At 36.6% G+C, this 11,611-nt stretch overlaps 1 non-coding gene across 1 annotated transcript; it reads right to left on the reverse strand.

Annotated features, from left to right (window-relative positions):
- Positions 1–11,279: 11,279 nt before the first annotated feature.
- On the reverse strand, positions 11,280–11,386 carry LOC141620874 (small nucleolar RNA R71). The gene has a single exon (XR_012532056.1). It is a non-coding gene; the product is annotated as a small nucleolar RNA R71 (small nucleolar RNA).
- Between the last annotated feature and the right edge of the window lie 225 nt (positions 11,387–11,611).

An 11,611-nucleotide genomic window follows, 5' to 3' on the forward strand; every position in this document is an offset into this window, starting at 1 on the left:
TCATTTCAATTGGATTGAGATGAACAACTACATACAAGATCTAAATTGGATTATAGAATATGAAGTAGTAATCAGGTATTGACTACTCATATGATAATCACATTTATCGTTTGAGTTATCATTAACTCATTTTGTACTTTGTTATATACAATGGGTTGTAGAGACAATCATGAACCCCATTAAAGTGAACTGGATTAACATAGTATTCGCCCCTAGTTGCTTATATGAGGTGACGTGTCGAAGTAACTAGAGTGTGATGCGATTGATGGCAAGTTCAAGTGCCATAGAGTCATAAGAGATGACTAGTCGATCACATAGGCAGACTGTGAGGGACACTCTGTCGGGCTAATGACTGCTTATAGAGTTCTGGCAATTTTTAATAGCCTGGTCGTGGCGAGAGCTACTATAGTATTCTTATGAGTCGATTATTTGACTAATGACTTTTCGCCTAAGATGGCACAGTTTCAGAGTGACTTTGATTTATGTCCGGCGACCTTCGTAATTGGGGTCTAATGGGCATGTTTTGGGTCATGATGAGCTATGGCTAATCGAAGGGAAGAGTGCAACAGGAATTGTCCATCCCCGTCGGGGTTATCTTATATCTCAAGGCCACTCGAGGAGCAATGAACTGGAAATGCGTGGCCACGCTCGGAAGGTATCTATGGTAGGTAATTCCGGTCAGACAGTTATTCTCCAGATCGAGGAAACCACTCAAGATATGATCAAATGCAAGTACGACCTGCAAGACACCTTGCATTGAGTGGGAGATAGTAATAGGACAAGAGAATTGGTGACGCACACTTGTCGCGGACAAGTGGGAGATTGTTGGAGTATGTGTCCTCGACAATAATGCGATCACATGTTTAAATCTCATATTAAGAATACATAAGGGAATGTAACATTTTATTGTCAACTGATCCACATTAATCGGTAATGATTGGCTGACTAGAGTTTGACATTACTGTCGTGCGACGGTGGTGATAAGTTGATCCCTTAAGGTCATACCTCTTGGGAAACATTCTTAATTGATTAATTAATTAATTATATGACGATACAAGTTAATTAATTCCTTAAATTTGAACAAATGATTTTGTGAGTGATTATACGTATCTTATTGTAATTTGATTAAATAAGATTCGTGCTAAGTAATTAAATTGTTTTATTACTTAAGGTTTATTTATTGTTTACGAAACAATTGAAATAAGAATGAATTGATTATTATAAATACAAGTAGTTGTGATTTATAATTGGATGACCCATTTTAAGTAATTGTAATTGTGACTTACTAGTTAATTTTTGTATGTGATTTATTTCATTTATATAATGATTTTTAATTTGTTAAAAATGCATTATTTAAATGACATGTCTAGTAACATGTCCAATATGTCACATTACACAATATTGACAATTGACAAAGTTAAAATGGATCCATATTAACTACATGAACCGTGTAAATAGAAGAGGAAGAAGGATTTTGTGCTTAAAATTACTTTAAATTAGTGGGTAACATAATGATTACCTACTAATCATAGGTATGCATACCTACACTCTTGAGAAGAGAAAAATGCAATTGTATTGGGCACTCTACCCATGTAAACCGTGGCCTCCTGCCCTATACACTCAAGTAGTGTATTTTCTACACTACACTAATTCATTCTAATTAGTTTTTGAACTTGAGAAAATCTTATCTCTCTAGTTTTGTTGTTGAAAAAAAATTAAAAACTCACATAAAATCTCTAATATTACATATACATTACTAGAAGTAGTAATATCTTAATATTAGTATTTTAAGGGAACAAATATTAATTTCTAGTAACTAAATTAATATTTGTATTAAGAAGGATTTCCTTGGTACAATCCTTAAGGAGAAGTTCCTACTTTGGAGCTTTAATATTTGGAGCACTCTTGGAAGATCATCCTATTATAGGTAGCTCAAGAACAAGACTAGGAAGGAGTCCTATCTTGTGCCCTTGAAACCGAAATATCACATGGTAAGGAGACGATTTCTTCTTACTAATTTCGAAAGTTTTGCATGCATAAGATCTAGAATTAATTTTATGACTAAATTATTTTATCACATATTCAATATGTAAACTTTTGAGATTAATGAATCCAACAAGTGGTATCAGAGCAACACGGTTGTTGCATGCAAAATCGGGTTAGTTTTTCTGAGTTAATTTGTTAACAAATAAAACTTGTTATTTAGGATTTATGAAGATAAATCATGAAATAATTTTGCATTTTAAAAGTTTCTGGTCCTAAATGGATTTTAGGTCATATGGGATGATTTATGGATTTTATTGTTCATTATATATAATATTGGCATTAAAATGTGATTTTTATGAGAAAAATGTCATTTTTGGACGAAAAATAGTTAAACTTCGAATTTTTCAGTGATTTTTGGATATGTTTTCACATATATAATCTACTAGTGAAAATTGATTAAAATTATTTTTCTCATATTTTTATGGTCATATTTTATAAAACCGATAAACCGCAACGATGTTTTTCTCGAACATTTTTCGAAATTTTTAACCTAAGTTTTGAACATTATGAGTGTCATGGTATTTTTTTTCCAGAATGTTCATGAGTTTGAATTTCAAATTATGAAATTATTTGAAATTTTTATAATTTAATTTGGAGTTTATAGTATAATATTGTATTTTTGGGTCCATTATGAACAATATTGAGAAATCAAGTTGAATTATTGTCAAAATGTTAGTGAAGACTAAGTTTTGAGTCCTAAGATGGTTAGGGTAATTAACTTGAACATAAATATGAGTTTATGTAATTATTGTGATTTTAATAAGTTATAATCACGCAAATCCATAAAAACCGATCAAATATACGATATTGGCTCTTAATAGGGCGATTTGGCATTTCACATGGCATATTTGATACATATATTAATGCTGCATTTTAGTATGATTGTCATAATTTTATTTTATATAATTTTTGAATTATGTAATTTGTACTTAGTATAGCCTTAGTTTTTAATTGGTATTTCCCGAAATGAATCGGAATATCGATTTGGTTGTAATTATTGTGATCTCGTATCACCATTTTGTAATTTAATGGATTTAAATTTTATTACAAATGTATAATAGGAAATTATGTAATTTTATTATTTTGTAATTTATTTCGGAGTTTCTTGAAGACGGTGCAATTTGAGAAGGTGATCCGACTAAGACGGTGTTACCTTGAAGTGCGTGCCATATGAAGTTCAATGGACCAAATGAGTTGGTTTCTGAATTTGTAAATAGTTTATTTGATTTACTATTTTATGAAGGCCATACTAGGATTTTATCTTTATGCTGTGCATTTGTTTTATATGTTTGCATGCATAGCCAAATCGCCATAACTAAACATGCATTATATTTAATCGAATCATCGACCGTGTCAATTATAATTATCGTAGTTCACCGCTTTAGTTCACTTAAAACGTGATAGATAATAAATTGACATGACCTCTCGCTAAAATAATAATTGAGAATTAGCCTTACCAAATAGTAGAACCATGAGCCCCAATTTCATAAGGGAGTTAAGCCGGCTTCACCGTAATACAAACCTTGTTATGTTGGGTAAGTGGGTAATAAAAGGTTATTACATCGAAATTTGGATTGAGCTCAACGGAAGTAGTCGTGACCGTAGTCGCATGTGTTCCGGACTAGGAAGGAGTCCTAACTTGTGCCCTTGAAACCGAAATATCACATGGTAAGGAGACGATTTCTTACTAATTTCGAAAGTTTTGCATGCATAAAATCTAGAATTAATTTTATGACTAAATTATTTTATCACATATTCAATATGTAAACTTTTGAGATTAATGAATCCAACACGAGCATCCCAGAGGCAGGATCTGAGCGTCTCCTAGACGATATGAGCGGATCTCCTTACAAGACCAGCCGTGCTTCAGGAGAGGACGAGCGGATCCTGGTGGGAGTTGCAAGAACGATCTGCGCATGTCCCTTGGGTTGAGCAAGATTGTAAAGTTTTATTAGGGTCTTAATAGTCATTTAAGCCCTTAGTAACCCTAATCCTTGTACTTAATTTTAGTATAAATACCCCATTGTACTACCTAGATTAGCATGTCATCTTAATCAACCATTAATATCATCTTAATCCTTTTAATTTAGTCTTAATTTAGTTGTAATACACATTTCAATATTAATCACATCTTAATCTTTCCTTAATCTCTCAATTGTTCTTAGTTTTATTTGAGTAATTAGAAGATTATTTGGGTTTATTGGAAGATTGATTACCTTTCATCAATCACCAAGTTTACTTCTATTATTCTTTGCTTTATTATTTGGATCATCTCAACTAGGTATAATCTCTTTTACCCTTGTTTAATTATTGTTAATCACATCATTTATTCATCATGTTTTGCTTTGTTAGTACGATTGACAACCTTATTAGCATGTTAAACTTGATCATGAGTGAGTAGTCCTTTAGCTTGGGTTAATGGGAATTAGGGGAAACAAACATGGGGATTGATCTATGCTTAATCTAATATATTCTCATAATTAATTTGCTTGCTTGTTGTGATTTCAACCTATGCACATGTTATGTTTGATGAAATGCTAGACTATGAAACCTTGCATTTTTTACCCATCTCTTATCTTTTCAATGAGGCTTGTAAGACATAAACCAACTCGAGCCTTGTTAGACCATGCATAGAGTTGAATAGGAGGAGACTAAGTCGACTTGTAGGTGTTGTAAAGTCTAGACGACTCGGCTCCGGGACCTAAATCATCCTAGGGACTGTAAGATATACACTAACTCGATCCCATCACAACAATAAGTGCTTGCTTTTAATTGAGAACATGTTTGTATGATCTATTTCCATGAATCCCCTATGAACCCATGACACCCTAGTGCTTTTAATCAATTGTTTACAAACCCCATTAATTGCTTTAGTTTGTTTTCATTAATTTATATTCATCTTGTTGATTAGTTTAGACTACATCTCACCTCAACCCAATTTGTGACACCCTAAGACATAGCTACTTGCAATTAAAATCCTAAATCAATACCCGTCCCTTGGGATCCGACCTTTACTTACATCTTTACTAAGATTAGTTTGTGAAGTTATAAATATTGTTTTGGTTGGTAGCTTTGACTACGAGACTAGTCCACACCAAAAATGGCGCCGTTGCCGAGGACGGTGTTCAATTGATTTGATTTTCGTTAATTGTTTTTAGTTGTGTCTTTCTTCACCTTGAGGGAGAGCACTTCGTCAAGGTACTTCTCACCATTTTCTCTTAGTTGTTTCGCAAGATGGATCTTATAGATTGTTGTGTAGAGGACCATGTGGGCGCTACTCTCATCAAAGACCCTTTGCAAGCATTGGAAGCCATAGAAGCAAGTGAGGCCAAAAATAAGCATTGGGCATTGGAAGTAGACCTCCTTGAAGCCGCTCTAGCTTACAAAGAGCTCACCTATGAGCAATCCATATTGAGAAATAACATTCTCAAGGAAGCATCACAATCCACTAAAGAAGAACAAGCAACCAAAGATCATACCATGCAAGTCGAGGATCAAGACGAGTATGTTGAGGAATTTGACTACAATGGGTATGAAGAGTTTGAGGAACAAATCGAATATGCCATGAGGATGGAATGTGTAATGGAGGTGGAAGATGTCCCTTGTGAGCCTTCAATGGTAGAAAGTGAGGTACAAACTCCAACTCTAAAACCCTTTCCGCCAAATTTGAAATATGCATACCTTGATGAGTCTAAAACCAAACCGGTGATTGTTAATGAAAAACTTGATGAGAATCAATTGGAATGTTTGCTTGACGTGTTAAAACAACATGAAAAGGCTATAGGTTATAGTCTAGATGATCTTAAGGGAATAAGCCCCAATTTTTGCATGCATAGAATTCATCTACAAGAAGACCATAGGCCTACCATCCAAGGCCAAAGGAGACTAAACCCCCATATGCAAGAAGTTGTAAAAACGGAGGTTATGAAATTACTTGATGCGGGAATCATTTATTCTATATCGGATTCCTCGTGGGTTAGCCCCGTTCAAGTGGTATCTAAGAAAGGAGGTACCACGGTGGTAACAAATGATAAGAACGAGCTAATACCCACAAGGAAGATCACCGGTTGGCGTATGTGTATCGATTATCGTAAATTGAATTCCGCAACAAGGAAGGATCATTTCCCCTACCATTCATTGACCAAATGCTTGAGAGGTTAGCCTCTAACAAATTCTATTGCTACCTTGACGGGGACTCGGGATTCTTCCAAATATTGATACACCTGTATGACCAACATAAGACTACTTTCACATGTCCCTACGGTACTTTTGCATATAGGAGAATGCCCTTCGGGCTATGTAATCCCCCCGCTACCTTCTAAAGATGCATGATGAGTATCTTTTCCGATTACTTAGAAACCATAATGGAAGTTTTTATGGATGATTTTAGTGTTTACGGAAAAGACTTTGATTCTTTTTTGCATAACCTTTCTCTTGTATTGCAAAAGTGTGAAGATGTTAGCCTTGTCTTGAATTGGGAAAAGTGTCATTTTATGGTCAATGAAGGTATTGTCTTGGGTCATTTAATCTCGGAAAAGGGCATCGAAGTTGACAAGGCCAAAGTTGAGGTGATAGAGAAACTCCCACCTCCCGTGAATGTTAGAGGGGTGCGGTGCTTTCTCGGTCATACGGGGTTCTATCGCCGTTTTATAAATTTTTTTTCCAAAATCGTGAAACCCCTTACTCAACTTTTGCTTAAGGATGCCCAATTCCAATTCACTAATGAGTGTGTTGAAGCTTTTGATAGAATCAAGGAAGCACTAATCTCGGCACCAATCATCCAACCACCGAATTGGTTACTACCATTTGAGATCATGTGCGATGTAAGTAACTACGCCATTGGAGCGATTCTTGGCCAGCGGGTAGGAAAGGCTTTACATGCTATCTATTACATAAGAAATTCTCTTGATGCCTCCCAAGTAAACTATGACACCACCGAGAAGGAACTTCTTGCCATTGTCTATGCATTAGACAAATTCCATTCCTATTTGCTTGGATCAAAAGTGATTGTTTTCTCGAACCACCGTGGCCTTAGACATCTCTTGATAAAGAAAGAAGCAAAACCAAGATTGTTGAGGTGGATTTTGCTACTCCAAGAATTCGATTTGGAGATAAGGGATAAGAAGGGAGCCAAGAATGTGGTAGCGGATCACTTGTCAAGAATTTGATTCCATGATAATGAGGGAGAGACACCAATCAATGACTCTTTCCCCGATGATATTTTGATGGCCATCCATTCACAACTCGAAAAGCACACAACACCATGGTTCGCCGACTATGCTAACTACATTGTTGGAGGAGTTCTTCCCCCAGATATTCTTGTTTGAAGTGAAGAGATACTTTTGGGACGATCCCAATCTTTACAAGAAATGTAGTGATAGAGTTTACCGAAGATGCATACCCCAATGGGAAGTTCAAGGTGTTTTAGAGGGATGACATTCATCACCATATGGAGGACATCATGAAGCACGAAGAACAATTGCTAAAGTCCTTCAATCGGGCTTCTTTTGGCCTACCATGTTTGAAGATTCTCCATTGTGATCGTTGCCACAGAACCGGAAACATTTCTTGGAGAAATGAGATGCCACAACGAGGTATATTGGAGGTAGAAATTTTCGATGTATGGGAAATTGACTACCAAGGACCATTTGTAACATCTCAAGGAAACAAGTACATTCTTGTAGCCATCGATTATGTATCAAAGTGGGTAGAAGCAATCGCTACTCCAACCGATGACGCCAAAACGGTTACTAAACTTCTCAAGAAAGTAATCTTTCCAAGATTCGGAGTCCCTAGAGCAATCATTAGCGATGGAGGGACACACTTCCATGAAAAGAAGCTCACATCTCTTTTCACAAAGTGTGGTGTTCAACATAAAACCGACTTTGGATACCATCCTCAAACAAGCGGTCAAGTTGAAGTTTCGAATAGAGAGATCAAGCAAATTCTTGAGAAGGTTGTTAACAAGACTCGTAAGGATTGGAGCATGAAGCTTGATGACACCCTTTGGGCTTTTAGGACGGCCTATAAGACTCCCATAGAAGCCTCCCCTTACAAGCTAATATATGGAAAGGCATGCCATTTGCCAATTGAGTTAGAGTACAAAGCAATTTTGGCCATCAAAGCTCTCAATCTTGATCTTAAGCTAAGTGGTAACAAGAGGATATTGCAAATTCAAGAGTTGGAGGAATTCCAACTACACTCTGACGAAAATGCAAAGATCTACAAGGAAAGAACCAAAATGCTCCACGACAAGAGAATCAAGCAAAAAGCCTTGCACAAGGGAGACAAAGTCCTTCTATTTAACTCCCGATATCGACTTTTTCCCGGGAAGTTAAATTCAAGATGGATGGGTCCCTATGTAATCACCGAAGTAGGAAAGTATGGAGACTTTGAGATAAGGTCGGAGGATGGAAACAAGTTCAAGGTCAACGGTCAAAGATTGAAACCGTACTATGAAGGAGCATTCATAGGAGAAGTAGAGGTCATCCGCCTCGAGCCTCTCCCGCCATGATAAGATCATCAAGTGAGAGGGTTTGGTGGAGTCCTCTCTAAACCACCACTTGTAAATATACTAACCCTTCTTACTTGTATTTTTAACTTCATTTGCATTTTACTTCTTCAAAAGCATGATTTTGACATGAGAGTTGGTGAGGGAGTGCTACTAATATTGTTTGATGAATGAAGGATATAACGATTCAAGTATGGGGAAGCACCCTTGTCAATGAATGAAATAAGAAGAAAGAAGAACATAAAGGAGGAATCCCCACGAGCCAACTGATGTGACTCATATTTAAGCATATTTAGTCCCCGAATTAGCCTCGTTCCTATGCTTTTTAATGCATAACTAGGTCATTTACTATCTTTAGTTTCTCGTTTTGCATATTCTTTGAGGTTTTGTTCCCTTGGTAGCAAAGGAGTGCAAACCTTGCATTTTCATGGCAAAATGGAGATAAATTGATCAAATTCAATGTCCAAGCATAAAAGGGAATACGATACTGGAAGGCCTATGTAGATAATAAAATAGATTGGGCAATGATGAAAGGATCCTTGCATCCCCGACAAGATCCCCGAGGATTGTTGAGAAAAGAAGAAAAGAGAAGTGATGACCCAGGATCCGAGCGTCTCCCTGCCCAAGACGAGCGTCTCCCTACCCACCAATCCGAGCGTCCCGATGCCAATACGGTCGTATTGAGACCAGCAAATCCGAGCGTCTCTCCCCTGATCCGCTCGGATTCCCTTGCAGAACCCACCGTGCCTACTGCCTAGACGCTCGGGACGAGTAGATTTCCTGGAGACTACCAAAGCGGAGATGAGCATCTCCTTGGAGAGGAGCACTTCCTCAACTTTTCTTAAGGGTCTTAATAGTCATTTAAGCCCTTAGTAACCCTAATCCTTGTACATAATCTCTAGTATAAATACCCCATTGTACTACCTAGATTAGCATGTCATCATAATAGGATCTTAATCTTATTTTAATCAAGTCATAATACTCTCTTAATCTTGTAATCAATTCTTAATTTAGCATTAATACAAATATCATTTCTTAATCTCTCTATTGTTTATCATTTATTTTGGGTAATTAGAAGATTATTTGGGTTTTTTTGGAGGATTGACAACCTTCCATCAATCATCAAGTACTTCTATTATTCTTTGCTTTATTATTTGGAATCATCTTTATAGGTATAATTCTCTCTTAATCCTTTTTAATTATTGTAATCATCTTCATTTGTTCATCATGTTTTGCCTTGCTAGTATGATTGACAACCTTGTTAGCATGTTAAACTTGATAATGAGTGAGTAGTTTCCTTAACTAGGGTTAATTGGGAATTAGGGGAAACCAACATGGGGATTGATTCATGCTTAATCTAATATATTTTCATAATTAATTTGCTTGCTTGTTGTGATTCCAACTTATGCACATGTTATGTTTGATGAAATACGAGCCTATGAATCCTTGCATTTTTTACCCATCATTTGCCTTTTCAATGAGACTTGTAAGATATAAACCAACTCGAGTCTCATTAGACCATGCATATAGTTGTATAGGAAGTATTAAGTCGACTTGTAGGTGTTGTACAATCTAATCGATTCGGCTCCGGGACCCAAACCTTCTTAGGGATTGTAAGACATAAACCAACTCTATCCCATCACAACAATAAGTGCTTGCATCTAGTAGAGAACATGTTTGTATGATCAAATCCCATGAATCCCCTATGAATCCATGACACCCTAGTGCTTTTAATCAATTGTTTACATCTCATTTTAGTCATCTTGCTTGTTTTTATTGCTTTGCTTTTATATTGTTGATTAGTTTAGTTGATCTCCTACCTCAACCCAAATTTTGACACCCTTAGACACAACCATTTGCAATCGAAAATCCTACATCAATACCCGTCCCTTGGGATCCGACCTTTACTTACCTCTTTACTAAGAGTAGAATAGTTTGTGAAGTTATAAATATTGTTTTGGTCTAGGTAACTTTTGACGACGAGTAACAAAACAGATCCGACCAAAAATGGCGCCGTTGTCGGGGACGGTGTTAACTTGATTTGATTTTCTTTGATTGTTTTTAGTTGTGTCTTTCTTTACCTTGGGGAAGTCAAACTCCTCAACGTTTGTTCTAATTGTTTTCAAGTTGTTTGATATTTTGCATGTCTAAGAGATCATAAGGTAACTTGTTACCCATTGATCTTGAAATTGAAAGAACTTTGACCAACAATAGAAAACTTGCTAGAAATACTTTGAGAGGTATTGGTGAGATTATGGACATTCAACCAAATAACATTGAGTTTATCAACCCTTTTACAAGAGAAGGAGAGGATAACCCAACACAAAACCAACCACAAAATCAACCCACAATGCCTAAATTTTCATCACATTCCGTACCAACCGAGGAGAACCTACCAAATGGTACTCCTACACCACAACACTTAACCGGTAATTTCATTGAAAAATCCGCATTTATACAATTGGTTGAGAGAAGTTAATTTGGGGGGATGCCTAGTGAAGACCCTCATTCTCATATGGAGACTTTTTGTGACTATTGTGATGCGATTTCTCAAACCGGAGTTACTCAAGACCAAATTCGATTGGTCTTATTTCCGTTCTCTTTGATTGGTTCCGCGAAACAATGGTTGAAGAGCCTAGATAAGGCTACTCTTGGTATTGACTCTTGGAAGAAATTGGCACTTGCTTTCTACAAAAAGTTCTATCCTACAGAGAAGACTAACATGTTGAGAGCCCAAATCACCGGGTCCAAACAAAGGGACGAAGAATCATTGTATGAAGCATGGGAGAGATTCAAGGATACTTGCCGATCTTGTCCTCACCATGGACTTAGCGAGTGGTTCCTTGTACAACAATTTTAGAACGGTCTATATGAAGACTCCCGAAACATTCTCAATATGGGATCAAATGGTATGTTTACCGAAGTTGATGATAATCAAACATGGAACAAGATTGAGGAAATGGCGGTCCATAACTCACAATATAGTAGACCTAGGAAGGCTACTAGAGGAGGAAAGCATGAAGTGGACTCTATTACTCAATTGGGTGCTCAACT

The sequence above is a fragment of the Silene latifolia genome, chromosome 1 (genome assembly GCF_048544455.1).
Source record: "Silene latifolia isolate original U9 population chromosome 1, ASM4854445v1, whole genome shotgun sequence".
Taxonomy (NCBI): Eukaryota; Viridiplantae; Streptophyta; class Magnoliopsida; order Caryophyllales; family Caryophyllaceae; genus Silene; species Silene latifolia.